The sequence below is a fragment of the Centrocercus urophasianus genome, unplaced genomic scaffold (genome assembly GCF_019232065.1).
Source record: "Centrocercus urophasianus isolate 14NV4802_14NV808 unplaced genomic scaffold, USGS_Curo_1.0 seq_2, whole genome shotgun sequence".
NCBI lineage: Eukaryota > Metazoa > Chordata > Aves > Galliformes > Phasianidae > Centrocercus > Centrocercus urophasianus.
The window spans coordinates 813,218-820,867 of record NW_024884755.1 but is presented as its reverse complement, the minus strand read 5'-3'; the positions used below and the strand labels follow the sequence as shown (position 1 = coordinate 820,867).

Below are 7,650 nucleotides of genomic sequence, written 5' to 3'. Positions count from 1 at the left end.
AAAAGAATTCTTCTGTTAGAGACCATAGGGAGAGAGAAAGGGGAACTAACAGGGCTGATAGCCAGTAAATCAGTAAGCCAGGGCCAACAGATTTGTACTGTGAAACAAAACAGAAAGTGAAGCCACACATCTTCTATTCTAGCTACTTTGATGGGAGCATTACCTAGCTGATCTGTACATAAATAAGGCCTTCTGTCATTGAATTAAGTCTGTCCTAACTTCACCATGTGAAACTGAAATTACAATAGTTAAACCTCATCAGCTTGCAGCCTCCTCACGAGGCACAATATCCAATAATCCTACTCAACTGTTTTCCCTGTGGTTGCCAGAGTTACAGCTGATGAATGTTCCTGCATGTTGTACTTCCTGCAAAGTCTCAAGTGTGTTGCTTCAGACAGAGAGCAGCTCTTTCATAGGTAAATGGAGAGAGGCTGAGGGTATTCACAGTAGGAACGTGTTTTGGTTTTGAGTATCTGTGTATGCTGATGACGGTGCTGTTTTGACATGGGAGAGTTTGCCTGGCTGGGAAACTTGCTGCAGTGTGAAGCCTGTGTTAGCTTGTCCTTGAATGTGATTTGTGTATTTCATAATAATTATTTAATGGTGTTTGATCCTTTTTTTAGCATGAAATGTTGTGTGTTTTGTAAAACGGAGGCAAAGATTTAGCTGAAGAAAAGTTCCCTTCTCTTTATACTGCAGCATGGAGAGAAAACTGAATTAACAATAATAATAATAAGGAGTTAGTCGTTAACATACCAAATAACCAAGTTATCAGTACAGTTGGTAGGAAAGTATGCACGGTTTGTTGATCATTCTGACTTGCTCCAGAGATTATTCTCTTCTGAAAATAAGTGTCTTTTATCTAGAGAATTTTGGGCACTGAAATCTTAGGCTTACAGAACAAACTGGCACAGCTTGATCAGTGGCATTCTGAGCTTTCACAATGTTAAGTGTGCCATCGTTCCGCCCTCCAAATACAGCCAGGGGTTTGTGCAGCCAGGTGGTTCTTTGAGCTAAATGTAGGCATACAGAAGTTGTTTTCAGGTGCTCCTTTCCCACTCAGAACCTTCCCAGAACGATGGGTGCACCCGTACAAAAAGGCTGACCAATCTTCAGATTAGTCTGTTGATCCTGGACGCTGAGTGTCAGCAAGGGTCCACGTGGATGATTTCTGCAGTGGTGGAATTTAAGAATGGGTCATTCTACACAATGGAGTACAATCACACTTCTACGCGCTGTGCTGAGGACGTTTTATTTCTCTCTATTTGCAGTACTTCATATTAAAGCCTAAGGTTTTGTAGGTGAATATTTACTTCAGATTCATGTGAGTTGTCCCTATGCTTCAAAACTCCAGTCGAGTGAGGATTGAGTCATTTATCTCAATGCTTCCTTGTGTTTGAGCTTGCAGGTGTCACGTGCAAGCTGCCTTAATTGAATTCTGCTTAACTTCTCTGCATGCTGCCCTGTTAGCCTTTTCACTGTTATTTTTTACACGCCTTGCTTTGAAGTGTGATCAAACTAGGGGAGAAGTGTCAGTAATACGAGATCTCCCCTGGAGGAATTTGTGGCATTTGACACCCGCAGCCAAGTCTCTCATGTCCCGGTGGCAGAAGCTGGCATTCAGCTGCTGTGCTATTAACATAATCTGCAGGTAGCATCACCTCTGTGTTCAGTAATAAAAGCGAACACTTACAGCATTATTTAAATTCTTGACTCTGACATTTATTTAGAAGTACAGTAGTGGCACTGATGAGTTTTTAAGATCAGGTTTTTAATCTGTGTTTTTAAGCATGTTTCTGTAAGATAATCTACCCCAAGATTACAGAAAAAAGTCATTCTGAGCCCTGGTGGAAAGTTGCAGATGTTCTTGTGTAGCAGACATCAAAACAAGTTTTCCGAATGTGTTTGTTTGTTGTATGTATTTGGGATTTTTTTCTTCTAATAGAAACTTCTCTCTACAAAGCCCTTAGAGCCCTCTGTTAGATCAGCTTTCCAAACATTCCCCTAACAGCAATGCATCAGAGAAACGTTTGGGGTTGAATTCCGGCCTGTAAGGTAATAAGAGGCTGTGCTGTTTGAGCAATACAAATTTTGGGGTTTCTCATCTTTTTTTTTTCCCTCTACCAAGGCACAGCTACAGTTTGAAAAGTGTTCTACTGGTCTGGTGGTTGGTGACCCTGCACACAGCAGGGGGTTGGAATTAGATGATCACTGTTGTCTTTGTCAACCCAGGCCATTCTATGGTTCTATTAAAAAGGTTTAGACTTGGCTGAATTATTGGCTGCAGATGAGCTGTGTACATCTGTAACCAAGAGCCACTGTAGGTGGATTCACTGAAGGACTTTAAAACATGGATCCTGAGTTACAGTAAATATTTAACAGTTCCCAGTGCACAGTTGTTGTGTAAATGCAACATACAAATAGGAGTGTTACTCAAGTACAGCAAGTAGCTGTAATGTAGCTGATAAATGCCAACAGCTTACGAAGGCCTAACCATAATGAACAGCATAATGAGCACATTTGCTTTTACTGATCAATATGGATAATAAAAGCAACGATTTCCCCAAAACTTGTTTGTTAAGAGTGTTTGCAATTGGGAGAAGAACCTGGTAAAAGGAGGCACTTAATGGCATCTGAGAAATATCAGCAGACACAGAATTAGTGCTTTTGTTTGTTGCTGTTCTGGTTGTTTCCAGATAATGCTACAGTACGTAAGATCCTGTGTTGTAACAAAAAGAAATTGGTAAACTGCACTTAAACAACTAACAGATGAACTTCAAAAATGAACAGCAGCTTCACGCTGGCAGGAATTCTCAAACTGCCCTGTGTTAAGCTGTTTGCTTAACTTCCCTTAACCTGGAAGTCGAGCTGTAGTATCAGCTGAGCGAGCGGCCAAGCCTGGTCTGCTTGTCTGCTTGGGCCTGTTGCCTTGCTGGAGTCAATGGCAGTTCTCAGGTAATTCAGGATAACAACTTAGTCATTTTGGCGTGATCTCAGTCACAAAATGACTTATTTGAATTTGAATGTATAAGACTGTCTGAGATACACAAAGACTGTCACTGAGAAAAACAGCATAGAACAACAACAAAACAGCGGAAAACTTTTTTTTTTCATATTTTCTTTTTCAGCAAGAGGATTTCTTGCCCTTGACAAGATAGGATGTCTTAATCTTTCATGTGCCAGCCTTAGGAGGAGTTTTCCCCGTTGTTCTTCCCATCAGAGCACATTAATAATCCTTTCAACCAGAAAGAAGCTCGTAATCAGCACGCTGTGCAAACTCAGTGGCCCTGGCCCTGGTCGGTCTGGCAGCGCTTACAGCAAAATGCGCTGCACGCTTCCTGCTTGTTCTGCCCCCGGGGCTCCAGGAACTTCCTGGTTCTTCTGGACATTCAGCTCAAGAGCGACTGAACGTGGCTCGCAGGGCGATGCCTTCTCTTCCCTCGGAAAGGTCATCCACCTCAGGTAACCGTGTAGGCTGTGGATCGTGCTGGTCTGTGGTATCTCTGTGATAGCAGTCAGCTATACACAGGTAAGGAAGCTATTTCTTTAGACCGTATTGCTGTAAGCTGAATGGAAAGTTTGTCAAACAACAAGAAACCAGTTGCATCTATGGAATTGATGTGCAGCCAAGGCACACTGGAATTTGAAGTTCTGCTTCCTGTGCTCTGCTGTACAGCTCTGTCAGTGTACAAAGCTGTAGTCTCTTGGTCCTCAATTTATCAGCCTAACACCTGTCTGAGACTTACACAAATGGAAGTTCTCTTTTGTGAATTTCTGTCACAAGTAATCCAAAACCTGAATTTCATCACTTCTGCTGGTGCATTTACTGCACATAGCAATAATTACCTGAGATAAAAAATCTGCTGTACTTTGACTCCCATTGATGGTGAAGCTCATTACACACCCCCATTATAATTATTACTCTCTTTATGTATACCTCATTAAACTTCAAAAGCAGGCATCCTAGGGATGCTGTTTTAAGAAACTATTCAAGGGTGAATTATGTAAGACACTAACAGTCTGTTCCTTCTGTATCGCTTCAAATCTTATAAAATTTGGGGTACGTAATCATCAGAATGTTATACATAATATTCTAACGCAGCTCTGTTACTTCCCCAGTATGCATTACCTTCACGAGCACAATGTATCTCTGAGAGTAGCCATATTAAGGGTGAATCAGGTGTATGAGCCATGCCAACAAGCAAGTGGCATCTCCACTAGCGATGTTCAAGTAATTGCACAGCCTGCAAATTGTAGCAAGGGCAAGGGGCAGCTTGCAGAGGAAGTAATACAACTGACAGCTAATAAAGATCATGCTGTCCCTCAGATTATGGTAGTTGCTATCCTGCTACACTGAAGCTGTGTTGTTCAAAGCACAGACTCTCCACTTCTGGTCTGTGGCAGCGTGGGGTAACCCACAGCCACAGAGATGCTAAGAGTCCGACACGTGGCATCCCATGAGCTGCACCTTCTCTTTGGCAGCTGTCCAGCTGTGTGAAAGAAGTAATGCACATCTTCATGAGACTATTCCATTTCAGTGCTGAAACAGCTTCACTTCCAACATGGCATCGCTGCACATATGAAAGCCTGTTTTTCTAGGAAGACGGTGTATTTCTGATGAACAGAATGGCTCTTTAAGTACTGGATTGTGAAGTGAATCACAGCACAAAATGAGCTTTACTTAATGGCAGGATAAGGCTTTTTGCATCAGTTTGGATGGTGAAGCAAAGGCATTTTCAGCTTTAGGCATCCATACTAACAGAATATGCTGTTAAAATGATATACTTTTTGGCACATTTATAACCCTAATTAATGAGTATAGGAATTGTGCATATCTGAAGGTGGTTTTTGCAAGTAACAGGCTGTACATGTGCTCCAGGAAATGGAACAAACTTGACAGTTATATTGATGCAGGTCTTACAAAACCAAAGCTCTGTTTAAGTTGTGGTGGTGGAACTAACTGTACAGAGACTGTCAAGAACAAATTATGTCAAGTAAACGGAGGTACACACATTCTGTGTGTAACTGCCTCAGAACTCTGGTGGGTGAAAAAGAAATATCTATTATTGTTTGTTTGTTTTACTGACCATACTTTGACCAAATTTTAATATGCTCAGGTGTTGTTTGCCCCTTCCCTCCCCCCCCTCCCCCCCCACAGACTAGAATAGCAGTATTTATTTGTGGTCTCGCACTCTTGTTAAATAGGTGAAACAGTGAAGCTTAGTGGACTGAGTGAAAGCAGCAGGGAGAATTCTGGATGCTTGCTGTGCATCCTAGGTGTAATAGTGAGGTCAAGTTGTTTATGGGCTGAGCCCAGGCCTACTTAGGAGTCAAAGCTTCCCATTCTCAAAAATTGTCTTCTTCAGACTTGCCTTGTATTCTAGTACACATACAGACTGGAAATACCGTGTGTTCATGCACGCAGCCTCTGGCAGTTTAAGTAACAGTTATTTCAATTAAACATTTTACTTTCAGGCACAATGAAAAGACTGATGATAGTTTGACTCAGTAGAAATTTCAGAAAGCATACTAAATATTTAAACAAATTGGTCTGCTAATGGCTGAGAGAAACATCTAGTGTGCATCATCTGCTGGCGATGATGCCAGGATACTGCAGGGATTCCTTTTAAATATTCAAATAAGTTACTCTGTTTCTGTTGCTCATTGCGGTGTGGAAAACTTGGTATTTCATTGTTGTTGCAAGAGTCATTAAAAATGGAGGCGGGGAGGCATGAAGTAAAGTACCTGCAGATGGTCCTGGTCTTTACAACTGCATTTAAGAACAGAAGGGAAGAAAAAGAAAGAAAGAAAGAAAAAAAAAAAAGCATTGAAGTTACTATTTTGTTGGGTTTTATTTCTTTTAAAAAGGAAAAATATTAAAAGCCCCTGGAATGGTAAACCATGCATAACCGAACAGTAGCTGCTCATTTCTACTTGTTCACTGTGTTTTCCATTAAAATACTGTGAAATTTTTCTACTGTCTTATGCTCATATCTTACTCAGAGGTAGAAGAGGTGGAAACTTTACTTTGTTCTACCAGGTTCCCACTGATTAGGCACAATAGCATGCGTGCGTGTGGAGCAGGCATCTCAAGACGTGGAATCTGGAAAGCTGGGAGCACCCTGGTCTGAGCTGAGGTCTGTTCTACCAGCAGAAACAAGGAGAGTTTTAGGCAATTTAGTGCAGAGGGTGAGAAAATATCAGTGTTTGTAGACTTGAAAGGATGTTTTGTGACTGAACGCTGCTTCCTGTGCTGTGACAGAAAGGTGGCTGGAACATGCCGAGCACGTTTCCTGGTTTGACAGGATGTCTCTGAAGGCAGAGGAAGGATCGGTGTTTTCTGAATAAGGTGATGCTTAAAAAAAAGTGAAATAAGTTTTGGATGACTGGAAAACACATTGCAGTCCTTCTGTTTTGCATTCTTAAGAGTCTAGAATTTTTGTTCCAGGAGTACTATTTTGCTGACAAATAACATTAAAAAGGTGCTGCACGGCGTATCTGGAAACATATAGAAGCAGAGTTGCGTAGTTGGATACTGAGTGGATTCTTGGCATGCTGCTTATTAGGTAAAACTTACTGTTCTTTGAAAAGAATCCAGAATAACAGACGATGACTCCAGTGCAGAAAAGGAAGAGTGGTAACAGGTCTGCATTGCTGTTAATTCTGTGTTTCACAGCTGGAACAAGGAATGAACCTGTCCAAAAGCTTCTCTGTGCCTCGGAGTGGTTTTAATACAAATCGCCAGACAGATCTTGTGGCTTTAAATATTGGATTCACGTACTTGAGAAATGAAAAGCTTTGTCATATCTGAGCAAAATCCACCCATACCTCATGTAAAGATGGCAACAAACGAAGGCGTTCTCTCAGATGAAGTACAAACTGATTGGGTGCAGTGTTTTAAAGAAAAATCAGGAACTGCTACCTGCTTCTACTTCTTGTTCTGTAGGAAGAAACAAAAGCACTGCGGTACGATTGTCTAACAGTGTCTGACAGTGAAATGGACTTAGAAATAAAATATATTTTTCATTGAATTTGGAGCACATTTTAAAAAATCAAATGTAGAGCGTGGTTTTGTGTTGCTTGCTTGGTTTTTCTTCTCTTTTTTTGGGAACGCCAATTGCTATTTAACACTCTAGTGGGTTTTGTTACTGTTTTTGTTGTTACGCATCTCAGAACTATTTAAGCTTGAAATTCTACTGAGTTTTAATTCTTGTATGGCATTCCTGCACTTTCATCAGAGGAGCAGATAGCAGGTGCTTGGAGGACAGTCCAGAATGTAGATGTTGAGGTTTGAGTAATGCTGCTTCTTTCATGGGGCGCCATCCAATTAGATGCCTGTGAATCTGCAGGAAGCACAACTGTCAGCACAGCAGGGAAGCAGTGCTTGAGGAATCTAATCTCAGGCTGTCCATAGAAATCTGCTTAAGATACAAATGCTGTGATTTGGAATTCTCCTTATGTAGAACATGAACAAATACTAATAACTAATTTTTCTTCATAGGGATGCCTGTGTCTTAACTTGTGTTATATTCTAATTTCCTTTGTGTGTAATTGTGAGAATTCTAGGTGAGCTTTTTTTTTTCTTCTTTTTTTTAAGAACAGAGATTTATTGGCAGGAATTTGTGTTGGGCTTTTACTGTAGGCTAAAGT

The 7,650-nt window shown here is 41.0% G+C and overlaps 1 protein-coding gene across 3 annotated transcripts in view; it reads left to right on the top strand.

The window, feature by feature from the left end:
* Positions 1-400: 400 nt before the first annotated feature.
* Positions 401-7,650, top strand: part of SMPD3 (sphingomyelin phosphodiesterase 3) — a 52,981-nt gene continuing 45,731 nt past the window's right edge. Inside the window, exon 1 of one of the 3 annotated variants that reach the window (XM_042821697.1) lies at positions 401-416. The gene's annotated coding sequence lies outside the window, so the exon portion shown is untranslated. Of the gene's footprint in view, positions 417-3,411; positions 3,530-7,650 lie in introns of those variants that run through there. The other 2 variants (XM_042821698.1, XM_042821695.1) reach the window with 2 other exon arrangements.